We start from the raw sequence: 19863 nt of genomic DNA, 5'->3' as shown, positions 1-19863 counted from the left end.
TTGTTTCTACTTGCACTCACACACACACACGTATAGAAATCAGAACCATGTGACCATATTTGGCTTACGTTGATTGGACCAAATAGTTTATGGTATCTTTAAATTGTCACTATATTACACTTGGCAGAGATTATTTGATGTTGAAATGGTGCTGGCATATTGGAGGCAGCTCCTGTTTTCTTTGCGACTTTCGGTAACTGGTTCTAAATCAATAGTTGTTTAGTGGTCCGAAAACGGCGGAAACATGAACTTGCTTGACCATGCTGTAGGTCATGTAACTAACTGTCTGTTACATGAAATATTCTTTGTGGACTTCACCGGACAGAGGTTGGAATCCGGTTTTGTGATAAAACAAAGGTGTGGTTGAATATATTCTGCAACTGTCTTATTGTCTCCGCCTTTAGGCCTATATATCACGGTCGCAAGGCATATGAATTAATTACACTGCTTGCTCTATAACCTGTTTTCACAACACAGATTGTAATACGAGGGGGCCTTGGCTTCCCCAGTGATTTTTACCATCGCACCGATACAGGGTAGCCGACTGTTTAAAAAAAAAATAATCAAATACCATGGAATATGCATGCTCAGATTATTTGGTTATGGTCTTCTGTGGACGTAAAATATAAACGTAACATGTAAAGTGTTGATCCCATGTTTTATGAACAGAAATAAAAGATCCAATACATACGCATTTCTCTCAAATTTTGTGCACAAATTTAGTTCACTGTTAGTGAGCATGTCTCCTGCTGATTAAACAGCATGATCATTACAGAGGTGCACCTTGTGCTGGGGACAATTAAAAAGGCCAAACTAAAATGTGCAGTTTTGTCACACTGCCACAGATGTTTTGAGGGAGCATGCAATTGACATGCTGACTGCAGGAATCTCCACCAGAGCTGTTACCTCAGACCACGTGTAACCATGCCTGATGAAACTGAGGAGTTCCGTAATAAAGCCCTTTTGTGAGGAAGAACTCATTCTGATTGGCTGGGCCTGGCTCCCAAGTGGGTGGGTCTCTGCCCTCCCAAGACTACCCGTGGCTGCACCCCTGCCCAGTCATGTGAAATCCATAGATTACGGCCTAATGAATTTATTTAAATTGACTGATTTCTGGATTTCCTTCCTGTAACTCAGTAAAATTGTTGAAAATGTTGCGTTTGTGTTTTTGTTCAGTATAGTTACAATGGCAAATATTATTGCAATACATTACAGTAGCAGACAAAAGTTTGGACACACCTAATAATTCCAGGGTTTTAATTTATTTTTACTATTTTCTACATTGTAGAATAATAGTGAAGACATCAAAACTATGAAATAACGCATATGGAATCATGTAGTAACCAAAAAAGTGTTAAACGAATCACAATATATTTTAGATTGTTCAAAGTAGCCACCCTTTGCCTTGACAGCTTTGCACACTCTTGGCATTCTCTCATCCAGCTGCGTGAGGTAGTCGCCTAGAATGCATTTGAATTAACAGGTGTGCCTTGTTAATTTGTGGAACGTTTTTCCTTCTTAATGCATTTGAGCCAATCAGTTGTGTTGTGACGAGGTAGGGGTGGTATACAGAAGATAGCCCTATTTGGTAAAAGGCCAAGTCCATATTATGGCAAGAACAGCTCAAATATGCAAATAGAAACTACAGTCCATCATTACTTTAAGACATGGTCAGTCAATCCAGAAAATATCAAGAAGTGCAGTTTCAAAAACCATCAAGTGCTATGATGAAACTGGATCTCATGAGGACCGCCACAGGAAAGGAAGACCCAGAGTTACCTCTGCGAGTTACCTCTACATTAGAGGATGAGTTCATTAGAGTTACCAGCCTCAGAAATTGCAGGCCAAATAAATGCTTCATAGAGTTCAGGTAACAGACACATCTCAACATCAACTGTTCAGAGGAGACTGCGTGAATCAGGCCTTCATGGTTGAATTGCTGCAAAGAAACCACTACTAAAGGACACATAAGAATAAGAGACTTGCTTAGGCCAAGAAACACGAACAATGAACATTAAACCAGTGATTTTCATCAAAGATTTACTTAGAATTCAAAGCACACTTAACCAGCATGGCTGTTTTGATGTCTTCACTATTATTCTGCAATATAGTAAACATAAAGAAAAACCCTTGAATGAGTAGGTGTGTCCAAACTTTTGACTGATACTGTATATCAATGCATGTTTCATTCCTGCTTTTACATTTTTTTGCACCAGAAAAAGATAGTCCATTGACATTCTCATGCCTTAAAATGTTTGCATGTACTAACAATGTCACATACGTGTGTGTGACGTTGATGTGTCCTGTTTGACAGAGGGGCATGCAACCCTTTGACCTGGCAGTAGATGACGGGTCAGGGTACCGTGCTCCTGGCCCCTCACTTCTCCTCGGTGGTGGGGACCGACGTGATCCCTGCCCAACTGCCCTGGAGCATGCCACTGCCCCTAACATCTCCTACAGGTCAGAGTCACCGCCACTAACATCTCCTACAGGTCACAGCCAACCACAGAGGGGAAAGGAGGAGGGTGGACTAGACTCGAGGGTCATGTTTTGTTTTGACTGACACTGTTGACTCAAACTCTCTTTACATTAGTCATAGAAAGAGTTTTGGTATAAGTAGGCCTACTAGACTTGTAGGTACAAAATCCTTTTATTCACTGTTAAATTGACATGGATTTACCAAGACCATCTGACGGGTGGTCAGTACCACAGTGTGATGGGGACTGTAGGGTTAAAGGCCTTTCTTGATGGGGACACAGTGAAATTAGGCCAAGGGCCAAGCTGGACAATGGGACTCTTGTCTCCTCAAACTCGTGCATGTTTCCCTCTGGTGAGCACATAAAAGCTACAACTACCAATACTATTCTGGAACATTGCCATCTGAACTATTATCTCAGGAACCAAACCAAATCACAAAGTTGCCTGCGAATTCTGGCCTCGTTCCCGATCGGTTTGTGCTCTTTTGCCAAGTCCTATCGTGGACTACTAAAGAAAGACCCAGAGGAGACAAGGAGACTGTCCACAGACATCACCCACAGGTTGGTCCCTCACAACATCACCTCCCAAGGCCTTGTTGATGCTGGTTGTGCTGTTATATGAACTTTTATACTTAGTAATTGTGTAAAAATGTCAAGGTATCAGTTAACATTACATCACAGAAACAAGAGGACATTGGGCCTCAAAGCAGAGGGAATAGTATATACTGGGAAAAGTACCTAGCATAGCACTTTCAGTCTCTAGAGGTTTTGCTTCATGGATACAAGCTTCTTTAGATTACTTTCCAGCATGGGTTTTCATTTTGTGTGTGTGTGCTTGTGCGTGTTTATGCCTCTGTCTAGGAGAGAGAAGTCAATCACACAATTCTCTATTTCCAATTGCTAAATTCCAATGACGCAGTGTCTTTAGCTACAAAATATTGTCATGCCATTTTATTGTTGCCCTTATTGAATGTGTCTTTTTGGATTCGCTTCCATGACATGTGTATAGCTGCTACCTGCGCTCTAATAATCTCTCCTGAACAGATCCCTTTACATAATCATATGCAATTATGTGAGATTTTTGTTCTGGGTGTTTGAAATTAGCGCCCTACTGACTATGGTGCCGTTCCAACTATGGTCACTAGAGGTCAGTGTTTAATCACAGTGATCTACAGAAACTACACAACCTCTGATGAAAATGGCATGTTTTCCCCACGCACACACAGACTGCCTTGGAGAAGTATATGTCCAGATTATGAGCCAGATCATACCATTACTTTCCACTTCATTACATTTGATAAGCATTAATGGAGTTTCCGTGGGACCAAGTGAAGATGCACTGACCTAGAGGAACAGAATAGTCTGTGGTTTATATTAGCTCTACATATCAAATATCCTACTGATTCATTTTCTTTTTTTGGTTACAATTTTTTATTTCTTTCACAAAATATGTGAATTCCACTAGAGAGGTCTTGTCATCTGAAATAATGTGGCACCAGATGATATAATCGTAGTAATATTTAATGGCATTATAAAGGTTTCTTTACCCAAGTATACATTACATTGATCTCTCATGACACTAGTGTCAACTTTCCCCATGGCAGAGGAGTTAGCTGGTCATTTCAAGGTTCTCTTGGTGCTCTATCCATTACCTGCGATAACAATGCAAATGTATTTTCCATATTGTGTGATATGAATTAAGTCTACATTTTTCATGACATATAACGTTTGTTAAATGGAAAACAATTATATTACAAGGTTAAATGAAATATCATACACCCTCAATGTTTTCTGCAGGATATATATGATAATCCACTGTGAATATCAGATTAATAACTACAGTATGCATCTGTACAGCAGACAGACGTGTTGTGATTGATTTCCATTTCGGAAAGATGCTCGCTCAATGGCTTCACAAAAGGTGCTCTGTTGCAAGCCCACCTCAAGGCTGTACACTAATTACTATCATTCTCAGTAGTAGCGAGGTATCAGTGGCAAATGGTAGTGCAGTAAAAAAACATTCTACTATTCAGTGAGATAACACAGACCCTATACAGCACTATTACTTCTTAGGCTACCTATGTTACTTCCTGTTGTTGTAGCTAGCCAGTTAGTGAATCTGTCTGTGTTAGCCATGTGTTCTGACTCTGATCCTGTATGACACTATCCACAGATGACCCAAAGTGACAGACCACTCCACCTCTGGTTTCTTCAACTGGGTAAAGCCTGGTCCTAGACCAGTAGATACAGTCCACATCCTGAAGTTATGACCATGATCTTATATGACAGACAGGGTTTACTCTGGTCCTAGACCAGTAGACTATGGTCCTCATCAGGTTGTCACAACATAATCTTGTATGACAGACAGCTGTCACTCTTCTAAAGGGCTGTACTGTCCCCTGTTAGTGGAAACACTGTCTAGCAAACACAATGAAAACGGTGAGACACATATCAGCCAAATTTGCAGTAGGGGTATGTCTACACCCAGATCTGACCTTATCTTCTTACCCTTTTCCTAAGCAACATTGGCCTTTATAGCTCCTATTTTAATATTCTGTAAACTGAAGCCTGGCATGGATGAAGAGCCAAGAGAGAGTGCTGGTGACTTTCATTTGTAGCAGGAAATTATGTTGGCTGCAGTGTTGACTGACTGACTGACTGACTCACTGGTTGGCTTGTTTCTAATCTAACTCGGGTCAAATCCACATTGGGGTATAAATAATGAAAATTGTTTTCCCCTGCCTGCCAGTATATCACAGTGTGTTGAAATGTCACAATGGTGGTCTGACCAGCAGAAATACCATAGGCAAACATAGTTTGACAAAATACTGTTTTTGATTGCCTATTAAGTTTGACGAGTTTTGGGTTCATGACTAATGACACTGACTGTATGAAAAATAAGTTTCCATGCCTGTTATCATCATTTCAAAATAAACTGCAAATACTCAATAGCAGAATTGCTATGTGGTTTTTCCTTTCACCATGTGAAAACAAGCTTTGCCCTCTGCCCTGTTCTATAATTCATTCTTAGGATGAAAACAGTTTATTTTTGCAGAGGTTTTATTTGTTTAGCTTATGCTTTTTATTAATTCAGTGAATACAATTGCCTCAGACCCGAAAGGCAATAAAAAGAATCCCTCATTGGATATATTTGATTTAAATGTCAGTCTCCTCTTTTCAATGGCTCAGCCTTGGTTCCTTTTTTTTCTTTATTCAAGCATTGAGTTGTCCATTGTTATATGCTCATATCATCTGTTGTATTTTTCTTTCCCTTTGAGATATTTTTTTATGATACAATATCATGGAAAGTCTCTCACAGCTCTGTATTATCACCAATATAAATAGTGATGAATGAAGATCTCTGCCTGCATAAGCCTGCATGTGTGTATCTCTGTGGTAAGATGTAGAGAGAGAGAGGATTTCACAGGAGCTTGTCCTACCTGTATGGGCATAGCGGGGGACATAATTACCTCCATCTGTAGAAACATTCACAGAAGAAACAGTAAATAACATTGCCTTAGGAAAATATGCCTTGAGTCCATCACAATGTTTGGTAAAATATAGCCAACCAGAACATTCAATAGAGAGTGGGTTCCACTCCTGGACCAAAATAAGTAGTGTGCTGTGCCGGATGTCCACCCACTCAAAGCATGGAAAGTGTGTGTGCGCGTGCTTGTGTGTTTGTGTGTGATATAGGGCAGGGAACAGCGGGTTGTTTCGCATCCATACTTTCTCTGAATAAGGGGCCAAGCTGGGACAAAAGTCCCACATCACTTCTGGAGCCACAGTCACACCAGGTGATCAGAATGAGTCCAGACCAGGACCAGACCACAGGAGTAAAGAATGTATAGATACACCCTCAGTTCTGGGATATTTATTGTCATTGGGTCCTCAGTCTACAGAATAATGCTGACACATAAAAACAAAAGATGTATAATAAATCTGACCCCTAGCCTGCTCTGTGGCTGTATATCATGGAAGTGGATGGCCATTAATCAGACACTGACTTGTCGTGAACACATGTTGTTTGAGAGAGAGCGCAGACCCTCATTGCACCAAGTCGTATTTTCTTTGTGAGAGGGCCAATTGGCTAGTAGCTCTATCATGGAACTGATGATGACATAGAGGGGAAAGCATTGACATCTCATTCAATGTTGGTGAAAATTTGACCCATTTAAGAAAATAGATTGAATTGCAAAGTATGAGTTCCTCACTTCAGCAATGACTGAAATGCCTGAATACTGCTGAAAACCTCATAGATGCTTAATTAAATGTACACATGCCAGATATGGAAAAAATTGGGATTTTAGAGATAAGAAATACATTGTTTCAGCTACTGCCCTGAGGCCCTTATCAGCATTCCCAAAATGTAAACTAAGGGTGGCAGCCTTGCTGAAGAAATTATCCCTTTGGAAAGGGTGGGTAGCCGAAGACCATGGTGTCACAACATAGAAAAGCAGTGCTGGCTCGCGGAACTTTTTTTTGGGGGGTTTATCTGGATCGTGGATTGCTCCTATTCTCTCATGCTATTCTCCTATTCTCTCATGCTCATAATCTCTGAGTTTTTATTTAGCTCTGCTGCCTGTAACACTTGGGTAAAACAAAAAAGGTATCACTTGGCACTAACAGACAGTGAAGCACCATTCATGAGACACCAAATGCGGGCCTTGACAGTCAGAGCAAGAGGGCACTGTTGCTTGGGCATCAGAACTGACATAGGCTAATTGGTACAGAAACCCAAACACTGCAAGTCTTGTGTCAGTGTGTGTGAATATAGTAGGCTTATGTAGCATTGTCAGGTTTGGGTAATTTCCAGTGTGTAGAAGTTAGCTGAGGCTGCAAGTTCTTGTGAATGGGTGGGGAGAAGCAAGGTTTTTTCCCACAAAAGTATTTACATTTTCTAACAAAAAAAGTAAAATTATCTCTTTTGACTTTCGAGTCCACTCACTGGGCAGTCCTGGCGGACAGCGCCGATTACCTGGAAGAGGCAGCGGATACCGTCTCTGAGTACATCCGTTTCTGTGAGGATCTCATTATTCAAAAAGAAAGTCAACATCTTCCCCAATATTAAACTGTGGGTAATTTAGGAATTAAAAGAGCTCAACCAGAATTATTTTTGTTTAAATCAGGTGGCAGTAAAGAGGAAATTAAAACTATTTAGAGGCAAATCAAAGCAAAATCAAATTAGAAAACCTTTTCAAGGACAAAGACATTTCGAAAGCCTGGTAGCCTTCCCTGTGGCTCAGTTGGTAGAGCATGGTGTTTGCAACGCCAGCATGGTGTGTGCAACGCCAGGGTTGTGGGTTAGATTTCCACGGGGTGCCAGTACAAAACAAAACAAAAAAATGCATGAAATTAAATGTATGAAATGTATGTATTCACTACTGTAAGTCGCTCTGGATAAGAGCGTCTGCTAAATGACCAAAATGTAAATGTAAGTGCTACATACCTTCACAGGCTACAAACCAAAGACACATTGTGTGACCGTCGAAAATGACCTTGCTTTTGCAAATCGTTTGAAAAGTTTCTATTGTACAGTCGTGGCCATAAGTTTTGAGAATGACACAAATATTAATTTTCACAAAGTTTGCTGCTTCAGTGTCTTTAAATATTTTTGTCAGATGTTACTATGGAACACTGAAGTATAATTACAAGCATTTCATAAGTGGCAAAGGCTTTTATTGACAATTACATGAAGTTGATGCAAAGAGTCAATATTTGCAGTGTTAACCCTTCTTTTTCAAGACCTCTGCAATCTGCCCTGGCATGCTGTCAATTAACTTCTGGGCCACATCCTGACTGATGGCAGCCCATTCTTGCATAATCAATGCTTGGAGTTTGTCAGAATTTGTGAGTTTTTGTTTGTCCACCCACCTCTTGAGGGTTGACCACAAGTTCTCAATGGGATTAAGGTCTGGGGAGTTTCCTGGCCATGGACCCAAAATATCGATGTTTTGTTCCCTGAGCCACTTAGTTATCACGTTTGCCTTATGGCAAGGTGCTCCATCATGCTGGAAAAGGCATTGTTCGTCACCAAACTGTTCCTGGATGGTTGGGAGAAGTTGCTCTCGGAGGATGTGTTGGTACCATTCTTTATTCATGGCTGTGTTCTTAGGCAAAATTGTGAGTGAGCCCACTCCCTTGGCTGAGAAGCAACCCCACACATGAATGGTCTCAGGATGCTTTACTGTTGGCATGACACAGGACTGATGGTAGCGCTCACCTTCGGATGCCCCAAACAATCGGAAAGGGGATTCATCAGACAAAATGACTTTACCCCAGTCCTCAGCAGTCCAATCCTTGTACCTTTTACAGAAAATCAGTCTGTCCCTGATGTTTTTCCTGGAGAGAAGTGGCTTCTTTGCTGCCCTTCTTGACACCAGGCCATCCTCAAAAAGTCTTCGCCTCACTGTGCGTGCAGATGCACTCACACCTGCCTGCTGCCATTCCTGAGCAAGCTCTGTACTGGTGGTGCCCCGATCCCGCAGCTGAATCAACTTTAGGAGACGGTCCTGGCGTTTGCTGGACTTTCTTGGGCGCCCTGAAGCCTTCTTCACAACAATTGAACCGCTCTCCTTGAAGTTCTTGATGACCTAATAAATGGTTGATTTAGGTGCAATCTTACTGGAAGCAATATCCTTGCCTGTGAAGCCCTTTTTGTGCAAAGCAATGATTGACAGAGGAAGAACAATGATTCCAAGTACCACCCTCCTTTTGAAGCTTCCAGTCTGTTATTGGATCTCAATCAGCATTACAGAGTGATCTCCAGCCTTGTCCTCGTCAACACACACCTGTGTTAACGAAAGAATCACTGACATGATATCAGCTGGTCCTTTTGTGGCAGGGCTGAAATGCAGTGGAAATGTTTTGGGGGGATTCAGTTCATTTGCATGACAAAGAGGGACTTTGCAATTAATTGCAATTCATCTGATCACTCTTCATAACTGTAACGCCCTGGCCATAGAGAGGGGTTTTTGTTCGTTATTTTGGTTAGGCCAGGGTGTTACATTGGGTGGGCGTTCTATGTGCATTTTTCTATGTTGGTTTGTTTCGTTGATTTTGGCCGTGTGGCTTCCAATCAGGCACAGCTGTAGAGTGTTGTTGCTGATTGGGAGTCACACATAAGTGCCTGTTTTTCCGTTGGGGTTTTGTGGGTAATTGTTTCTGTTTAGTGTTTGCACCTGACAGGACTGTTTGGCTGTCGGTTTTCTTGTTTTGTTTTGTGTAGTGTTCTTTAGTAAATTAAACTTCAATGATGAACACTAACTCCGCTGCGTATTGGTCCACTTTCTCAGACGATGAATTCTCTGTTTCGTCTGACGACGAAGACAGCCCTTACAATAACATTCTGGAGTATATGGAAATTGCCATCATACAAACTGAGGCATCAGACTTTGAAAATTAATATTTGTGTCATTCTCAAAACTTTTTGCCACGACTTTAGGTTTGACCTGTGATTTTACATCGCAGCAGAAAGTGGCCTTGGACAGTATAGACAGCATATCAGCTGTTGATATACAGATCTCCGTGAATGACGTCAAGCAATACTTTCAACGTGTCAACCAAAGATAATCATATGCTACCAACGGCGTCAGCAGCAAGGCACTTCAGGCATGCGCAGACCATCTCGCTTAACTGTTCCAGAAGATGTTCCAGCTGTCACTGAACATATGGCCAATTTACCACAGCTAAGGGCTGTTCTTACGCATGACGCAACGCGGAGTGCCTGGAAACAGCCCTTAGTGTCACACCTGCATCCGCTCCCCCTCCTTAGCGCTCGAGGGCGTCAGGCTGCCGATCACTACGCACACCTGTCACCATCATTACTCGCATCAGCGCTCATTGGACCTGCACTTCTTCACGTTGTTGATTGCCCCCTCTATATCTGTCTGTTCCTTAGTTTTGTTTCCCGTGTCAGCATTATTGTCGTATTGTCGTTTTGTTCCCCCATCCAGACGCCGTTCTTGTTTTGTTTGATGTCCGTTTTCCATTAAATGTTCACTCCCTGTACATGCTTCTCATCTCCAACATCGGTCCATACACTTAGCCTTGGTTGATTTACCATATATCACAAACCCTTTGGTGCCTTATTGCTATTATGAACTGGTTACCAATGTAATTACCAATGCAGGTCCTAATCCAGGCACTTGTCATCTCCCGTCTGGATTACTGCAACTCGCTGTTGGCTGGGCTCCCTGCCTGTGCCATTAAACCCCTACAACTCATCCAGAACGCCGTAGCCCGTCTGGTGTTCAACCTTCCCAAGTTCTCTCACGTCACCCCGCTCCTCCGCTCTCTCCACTGGCTTCCAGTTGAAGCTCGCATCCGCTACAAGACCATGGTGATTGCCTACGGAGCTGTGAAGGGAACGGCACCTCCATACCTTCAGGCTCTGATCAGGCCCTACACCCAAACAAGGGCACTGCGTTCATCCACCTCTGGCCTGCTGGCCCCCCTACCTCTGAGGAAGCACAGTTCCCGCTCAGCCCAGTCAAAACTGTTCGCTGCTCTGGCACCCCAATGGTGGAACAAGCTCCCTCACGACGCCAGGACAGCGGAGTCAATCACCACCTTCCGGAGACACCTGAAACCCCACCTCTTTAAAGAATACCTAGGATAGGATAAAGTAATCCTTCTAACCCCCCCCTTAAAAGATTTAGATGCACTATTGTAAAGTGGTTGTTCCACTGGATATCATAAGGTGAATGCACCAATTTGTAAGTCGCTCTGGATAAGAGCGTCTGCTAAATGACTTAAATGTAAATGTAATGTAATGTAATTAGAGCAGTACAAATAAATGTTTTGTCATCCCTGTGGTATACGGTCTGATATACAATGGCTGTCAGCCAATCAGCATTCAGGGCTTGAACCACCCAGTTTATCAGAACATTTATAAACTGGATGGTTCGAGCTCTGAATGCAGATTGTCTGAAAGCCATTGTAAATCAGACCGTATACCATGGGTATGAGAAAACATTTATTTTTACTGTTCTAATTACGTTGGTAACCAGTTTATAATAGCAATAAGGCACCAAAGGGTTTTTTTAATATGCAGATGACACCGCTGTTGTGGGTTTCCTTCACCCAGACCAAGCCTCTGTTCAATGTTTTGACAGAAAAACTGCAAAATGTGTCTTTCTTGAAATAAACGTTAAGAAAACAAAAGAGAAGGAAATTGATTTCAGATGAAACAAAACTCCACTACCCCCTACGAAGATCAATGGGGATTCAGTCGATAGAGTGACCACATATAAGTATCTTGGAATTGAAATAGACAATAAACTGAAATTAAATGACTGTGCCTTTGCAAAGATGAAGAAATTGCAACAGAAAATGTTTTTTTTTTTAACGCATACTGAACCATTATAAAGTCGACTGCCATGTCTTACAAATGTTCTATAAATCTGTCCTGCAGGGTTATAAAACCGTCTTAGGCCTCACAACCCCCTATCTGAGATACCGACTGCAGCCCTCATCCTCCACATACAACACCCGTTCTGCCAGTCACATTCTGTTAAAGGTCCCCCAAGGACCCACTTCCCTGGGTCACTTCTCTTTTCAGTTCGCTGCAGCTAGCGACTGGAACGAGCTGCAAAAAACACTCAAACTGGACTGTTTTATCTCCATCTCTTCATTCAAAGACTCAATCATGGACACTCTTACTGACAGTTGTGGCCGCCTCGCGTGATGTATTGTATTGTCTGTAACCAATCATGTTTGTACCATGTTTTGTGCTGCTACCATGTTGTGCTGCTGCCATGTTGTCTTGCTACCATGTTGTTGTCATGTTGTGTTGCTACCATGTTGTCTAGCTACCATGTTGTTGTCATGTTGTGTTGCTACCATGCTGTGTTTTCATGTGTTGCTGCCATCCTATGTTGTTGTCTTAGTCTTCTCTTTATGTAGTGTTGTGGTGTCTCTGTTGTCGTGAAGTGTGTTTTGTCCTATATTTTTATAACATTTTAATCCCAGCCCCCATCCCTGTAGGAGGCATTTTGCCTTTTGGTAGGCCGTCATTGTAAATAAGAATTTGTTCTTAACTGACTTGCCTAGCTAAATAAAGGTTAAATAAAACAGAGTGTGCTGTCCTTTGGTCTGATATGCATGTTTTTAAACATGCGAGTGCAAGACCAAGTCAAGCTTCAGCGCTTGATTAAGACAGTGGGAAGGATAATTGGTATAGATCAAGAATCAGCTACCAACCTGTACACAAAACTCATCCTCCTAAAACTTGAAAGCATTTTACAGGACAGTACTCATCCTCTTCATTCAAAATTCAGTCACAACAGCAGCCGGACAAGGGGAAAGAGACTTCTTCAAAGTAAATTAAAACGGATAGATATAGGGACTATTTTATTCCAACTGCCATTAGGCTGTGTAATAGATGATAGTCTGTTGGTCCCTCGAGTACACAGTATATTGCACTTTCACTTTAAATGTTTAGCTATGGCACTTTGAATGAATTATATTGTGTAGTTTCTGTGTTTTCATGTTTAGTGTACCTTCTCTTTAAGCACATGACCAAATGAATTTCCCCCTGGTGGGATAATAAAGTTGATCTGAATCTGAATCTTAACATGGTATGTAACTAGAAACCATAATTTACAAAACAATTCTTAGGGCGATTTCATGTATTTTATGTGAATGACTTTTCCAGTTCTGTTTTATGCATTCAGTTGTCGACTGTGACTGCAAGCTGGAACTGTAAAACAGACAACAACTGAAATGTATCCTGTGCTGAAAATGACACAACATATTGTGAGATAAAGCCATGATGAACATGGTGGCATATTTTTCCAACAATTAATCATCTTACCATTTAAAAAACAATAAAATATTGGGTTGTCTACATAACATAATAATGATGTGTTACATATTTTGCCCAACTGTGTTGCCTATTTCATTTTCTTTGTCTAGCGGAACAATGTTTTCATTAGATATTTGGCCGGACAACAATAACTAACGGAACAATCTCTGCACTTCCGTTAATGACACCGGCAGCAGAGTTGTTACAGCTGATTGTCAGCTTTTTTACATTTCAGTATTAACATTTCTCATTATATATTTGAGAGGTTGTTTGGCGACGGAAATTTTGTTTTAATCTGTCGCTGCAGGTGCAGCAAGAGGCTTAATTCCGAGTGTCGTTGATTATGGTGTAGAGGAAGCGTTTCTCTGAGACAGCAGGTAAACAACGGGGCAGACATTAGCTAACATGTTCACCTAGCTTGCTAGCAAGCCAAGTGACATTTCATTCGATAAAAACAATAACTATATAGCTAGATGTCTCTGGTAGAACCATAGCTATCACCCTTAGGTGTGTTTTTATGAATTGCTCCAGTTGTCATCCCAGTCTAACATTGTAACAACTGAAAGTTGGTGCATATTTCGATTGCTAACGTTGGCTAGCCAGTTGGTAGCTACGTTTCTTGCTACCTACATAGGTTTCTAGCGGCTAACGTTAACATCTTAACTACTATGCTATGTTGCTGTTATGTAGTTTACTAAAGTTAGCTAGCTAAACTAAACCCATAGCTAACTAGATTGCTGGAGTGATTAAATAAGTAGCTTCCTAAATATTCACTTGTCTAGCTACCTAGTTAGCTTTTATATGTTAACTAGCTCTATGTCATTGCTTTTTTAGCACTACAGTAGCTAATGTTAGCTACTACACAACACAGGAAACATTGTGTAAAGTTAGCTAGTTAACGTTAGCTAAATATGTTTACTACACTGTCACACCTAGTCTTAGCTAACTTTATTTTATCAGTGTTTTCTTGCTGTGTAACTAGGAATGCTTTAGCTATCTGTGCAAGTCTCCCCTTCCTTGCTTGCCACACCCTAACTACGTCCTAACTGAGTTTCACTTATTGTTTATTTGTCAAAAGCAGCATAATCCTGGCATCACATAACTATATGGGGGTCTTAGCTTGTTGACTGCCTGCGTTGGTGCAGTGCAGCTCTGCCCTGCTTTCATTTAGCTGAGAAACTGGTATCCTGGAGACCCAAAGTTGAATTTTATTGGATTCAACTTCTGACATAACTTTTCCCTGTTCCTAGCACTCATTTGACTTGCACGATCTCTACAAGCCAGAATGTTGAATACAATGATATTTTAACTTACTTTACCTGTTGTCTGTGTGGTTTCCACAGGAAAGTATAATTCAATAAACTTTTCAAGGCGCTGGTAGTGCTTTCAGATTTCTATCACCTGAAGCATGTACAGAACCATTTAAACGTGTGCACGAGCTTGGCAAGTATCCTTGCGTGGCGTGCATGTATTTTCTTATTTTGCCCATGCTTCAGGTGATAGAAATCTGAAAGCACTGCCAGTGCTTTGAAATGTTTTTTTTTTATTCTACTTTCCTGTTGATATATTATCTCACATTCCTACCTGCAAAAGGACCAACCGGAAAGTAAGTACAATGCAATGAAATTCAGAAAGAAAGAAACTGTCAGCTGTGCTATGGGAAATTAACAACCAATCTATTGTGAACATACAGTGGAATTACTGTCTGTAAACATAGCTAGGACAAGTGGCTTTTAAGTTAGTCCTAAATGTAGGCCCTGTGCAGACTGCACTTTGTGAGCTAGCTTTGTGCCGCAACGAGAGATTCTGTTGGGACATTGGGCCGATACAGATGGTTGGCTATGTATAGATCCAGTTGTATTAGCTTTCATTAATGTGGTTTTGTTTTTTCTTTCCTTTTATAGAACCACACGATTACTTCTTTGTTGTATGTGTGTACAACTGTGTGGTGGTGAGAATAAAACTCTGGATATGGAACATCTGCCTTGTTCTTGCCGGACAACCTGTAGTGAGTCAGAAATTTTGTCAATCAGCATTAAGTCACTAGCAGGTAAGGGAATCTATAGCCAACCGCTCAGACGGCTCCACCAAGCTGTTTTTACATGCCCAATATCCCTACAACAGAATCCCTTGTTGGGGGACAAAGCTACAGTACGTGAGCCTTCCCTGTAGTGCTGGCAGGCAGGCAGTGACAGCTGAAGCAGGTGGGGGTCATACTGGGCACATTTCATGGACACACTGATATCTGATACCTAGACCTCTGTCACTCCTCTAAACAAGCGCTCACTCCACATAGGCACAGGCAGCCTAGAGCAGCAGGGCCTATTCATTTTAAGATTTTGGGGTTGATATTCTGGTTCAGGTGCAGACATCCCAGGCCTGGTGGTTGTTGTTCCTTTTACATTCAGAACAAGAATGATTTGATGGATTGAAACAACTTCATCATAGTCTGGTATAAACTGCCTTGAACTTGTTCAGGAACAGGCTTGACTGCAGTTCTTAGTGCAGCATGAATGCATGCCGATTCAGACACATTCCTTTGTTTGAAACTGAGTAGGCTAGTCAGTCAGTGATTCCTCAAATCAAGCTGAACTATTTTAATTATTCTGGGTAGCAGTCCTAGCCACTAGCCAACTATGACAGCCACTCAGAGCTGAACTAAGAGAATAACCCTATCGGGATGGCCAGTCTCAAAGCGGGCGAATGACTCATCAAATAATGACAAGCTGGTCGGCCTGAGCCGCTGTATTGTTGTGCCTCTGTGCTGCAACCCCTCCCGACCGTTTGTCTTCTGCTGCCAAGCATCATCAATGGCCCTAGATAACAGTGCATCCAGGTGTGTTGACTGAGATTTAAACCAGCATGATGCCAACCATCTGCTCATTGTGAGACTAAGCTGACTACTGAGAACACAGTGAACAAGCTGATTAAAGTCAAGAGTCCAAAGGCCCATACAAGCTTCACTCAATTGATCTACGCTTGTGGGCGGAGTCGGATTTTTGGAGCAGTGGACAACTTTTAGCCCTTTTAAATTATACGATTCACGTAATATTCAACAAATGTAGTACTCAACATCAAATATGGACCAAACTTCTTCCTGCCATTGAGTAAAACGTGTGGTATCCAATAAAATGGTCCAAAGCCACCCATGGTCCCCCTCACACGCCATGCCAAGCCCACCCCAACAACCACTACAGTATAATTTCTCTTACAATCTGACAAGTAGTATGGAGCTGCAGCTTGAAGTATTGCTTTTAAATCCTTTGAAGCGTATTCCTGGTGAGTCTGGTGATTTTTTAATTATTTTTTTTTTAATTTAATTTAAAAAAAAAAATTATTCCCCCCCCCTCCCGTTTAGAGAAATGAGCCATTGCAGTCGCTTGCATCATTTACCATAAATCAGTGTGAAAGTGGTTTCCTGTGTTTATTAAATGGATCACAATATTTTCTTTGCAACTTTGTGTAAAAAAAAACAATAGCTTTTACTCATGATGACTGTGTGATATCACTCTCGGTAGCCGATGTGAACAAAACCTTTAAACAGGTCAACATTCACAAAGCCGCTGGGCCAGACGGATTACCAGGACATGTACTCAAGCATGCGCGGACCAACTGTCAGGTGTCTTCACTGACCTTTTCGACCTCTCCCTTACCGAGTCTGTAATACCAATATTTTTCAAGCAGACCACCATAGTCCTTGTGCCCAAGGAAGCGAAGGTAACCTGCCTAAATCACTACCGCCCGTGGCACTCACATCGATAGCCATGAAGTGCTTTGAAAGGCTGGTCATGGCTCACTTCAACAGCATCCTCCCGGACACCCTAGACCTACTCCAATTCGCATACCGCCCCAACAGATCCACAGATGACGCCATCTCAGTCGCACTCCACACTGCCCTTTCCTACCTGGACAAAAGGAACACCTATGTGAGAATGCTGTTTATTGACTACAGCTCAGCGTTCAACGCCATAGTGCCCACGAAGCTCATCACTAAGCTAAGGACCCTGGGACTGAACACCTCCCTCTGCAACTGGATCCTGGACTTCCTGACCGGCCGCTCCCAGGTGGTAAGAGTAGGCAACAACACATCCGCCACGCTGATCCTTAACGCTGGGGCCCCTCAGGGATGTGTACTTAGTCCTCTCCTGTATTCCCTGTTCACCCACGACTGCATGGCCTTAACACGACTCCAACACCATCATTAAGTTTGCTGTTGACACAACAGTGGTAGGCCTGATCACCGACAACGATGAGATGACTTTTATAGAGAGGTCAGAGAACTGGCAGTGTGGTGCCAGGACAACAACTCTCCCTCAATGTGAGAAAGACTACGTAGCTGATCGTGGACTACAGGAAAGGCGGGCTGAACAGGCCCCCCATTAACATCGACGGGGCTGTAGTGGAGCGGGTCGAGACTTTCAAGTTCCTTGGTGTTCACATCACCAACGAACTATCATGGTCCAAACATACCAAGACAGTCGTAAAGAGGGCACGACAAAACCTTTTTCCCCTCAGGAGACTGAAAAGATTTGGCATGTGTCCACAGATCCTCCAAAAGGTTCTACAGCTGCACCATCGAGAGCATCCTGACCGGTTGCATTACCGCCTGGTATGGCAACTGCTCGGTATCTGACCGTAAGGCGCTACAGAGGGTAGTGCGAACGGCCCAGTACATCACTGGGGCCAAGCTTCTTGCAATTCAGGACCTATACAATAGCCGGTGTCAGTGGAAAGCCCATAAAATTGTCAGACTCCAGTCACCCAAGTTATAGACTGTTTTCTCTGCTACCACACCCAAGCGGTACCGGAGTGCCAAGTCTAGGACCAAAAGGCTCCTCAATAGCTTCTACCCCCAAGCCATAAGACTGCTGAACAATTCATAAAATAGCCACTGGATAATTTACAACTTTGATGGATAACTAAGCTAGTGACTAATATGTTGACATTCCTGATAAAATAATACATTTATAAATCATTGCATGGCAGTAATTTGTTTTTCAATTATTAGAAAATGCTAGCAGATAGACTTCCATTCATTGCGCTAATGCTAGTTAGCATTGGCTCACCGAACTACCACTAACTTCCTTCATACTGGACATAAAAATGCTATCCATGGGTTCATCTGACTCTGGGGAGGTAGATGATGGGACTCATTGCTAAAATCCTGAAGTATCCCTTTAAACCCAACCCAATACCATTGCAAAACACTATACATGGCCTGTTTGGGACTTTTACCATTGAAAACCATTAGAGGCCATAATATTGAAACCATTAGATCGGCTGTAGCCTAATGGTTTTGTTTGTCAAGAATGGTCTAACTAATCTAGACCTTTTTTTTTTAAGGGAATCAACCACACAGTGAGGTGCCATTTCCCAGACACAAATTAAGTCCCGGACACAAAAAAACATGGTACTTTAACACACACTTGCGTTAAATAATACAATCGACTTCAATGGCTAATTTCTCCAAACGGAAAAAAACCCATCACCAGCTTCACATGCATTACATTACGAAGGATGACATGGAGACATAACTGATACTGTATACTGGTTGTTGGGGTGGGATTGGTGTGGGGTCCGTTGGCGGCTTTTGATCATTTTATTAGAATCCTCATTGTTGGGAAGAATTAGACCAATGGTCCAAATCGGATGTTAGGTACTATATATTGATGATTATGTGAGTCCTATAAATTAAAATGGCCAATTTCAGTTCAATCAATTAGTTTAATTTCTTGGATCAAATTATATTTCAACAAAATAATGTTTCAGGAATGCAAATGTTATTTGTTTCTAACTACAGAAACAATCTTAGATGGTGTCTGCTCTTTCTTGTGCTTTTGGAGGTGGAACGACTCCCGCGTGACCTATAACATTATCCAATTTGTTATGCTGCTTCAATGTATTCGCTCCCATATCAGCTAAAAATAGAATGTCATTTTTTTGTCACATAGAAGAAAAAGTAGAGTGCTACAGCTGTTTTTACATTTGAAAGTAGCCTAGAATCATGTATGAATCACTTCTAAATGGAATGATACAGCGCATGGCAATTTTCATATGCACAGGAGTTCTGTATGTTGAATGGCGGAGAGTAGTACATGAAGCTGCCCTTTTTGTGACGAAAAATGACATTGCAACACTGCGATACGCTCCAAATCAATCGTCTCCGTACCCCTTAAAGAGTGCCTGCAGCCCTGTGTACCATCTCTCTCAATGTCAGTCTAATTGGAAATAGAACACCTAATCAGTGTAAACTACTTTATTATTCCCTCTTAATTAGACTGGCTGGGATTAGTCTACTCATTGTGATCAAAGGCGGGAACAGCTGGGAAGTTAATACTACCTCTCCCCTTAATGTTTTTAAGCAGTTATGTCGTTTTGTGGTATGTCTGGGACAAACATGAATTAGGCTAGGACTAATCTGGGTCCATAAGGACTGACTTGGGAAATGGTTACTGTTGGGACTTTGTTTGAAAACAACACCTAACCTCTATGCCTTTACCCTAGCCTGCCTCCTGCCCAAGCCACTGGGACATTGCTTACACCTAGCCTATAGCCAACTGCACACCTAAAGGGAATGCA

General features: G+C 41.9%; 1 protein-coding gene across 2 annotated transcripts in view; it reads left to right on the top strand.

The window, feature by feature from the left end:
* The first annotated feature begins 13478 nt into the window (after positions 1–13478).
* The window catches only part of ube2f (ubiquitin-conjugating enzyme E2F (putative)), an 88439-nt gene continuing 82054 nt past the window's right edge, over positions 13479–19863 (top strand). Inside the window, 1 exon segment of one of the 2 annotated variants that reach the window (NM_001173966.1) lies at positions 13479–13661. The gene's annotated coding sequence lies outside the window, so the exon portion shown is untranslated. 2 annotated transcript variants of the gene reach the window in all.

The sequence above is a fragment of the Salmo salar genome, chromosome ssa25 (assembly GCF_905237065.1).
Source record: "Salmo salar chromosome ssa25, Ssal_v3.1, whole genome shotgun sequence".
In the NCBI taxonomy this organism is placed as follows: domain Eukaryota; kingdom Metazoa; phylum Chordata; class Actinopteri; order Salmoniformes; family Salmonidae; genus Salmo; species Salmo salar.
This window is presented reverse-complemented; position numbering and strand designations above follow the sequence as displayed.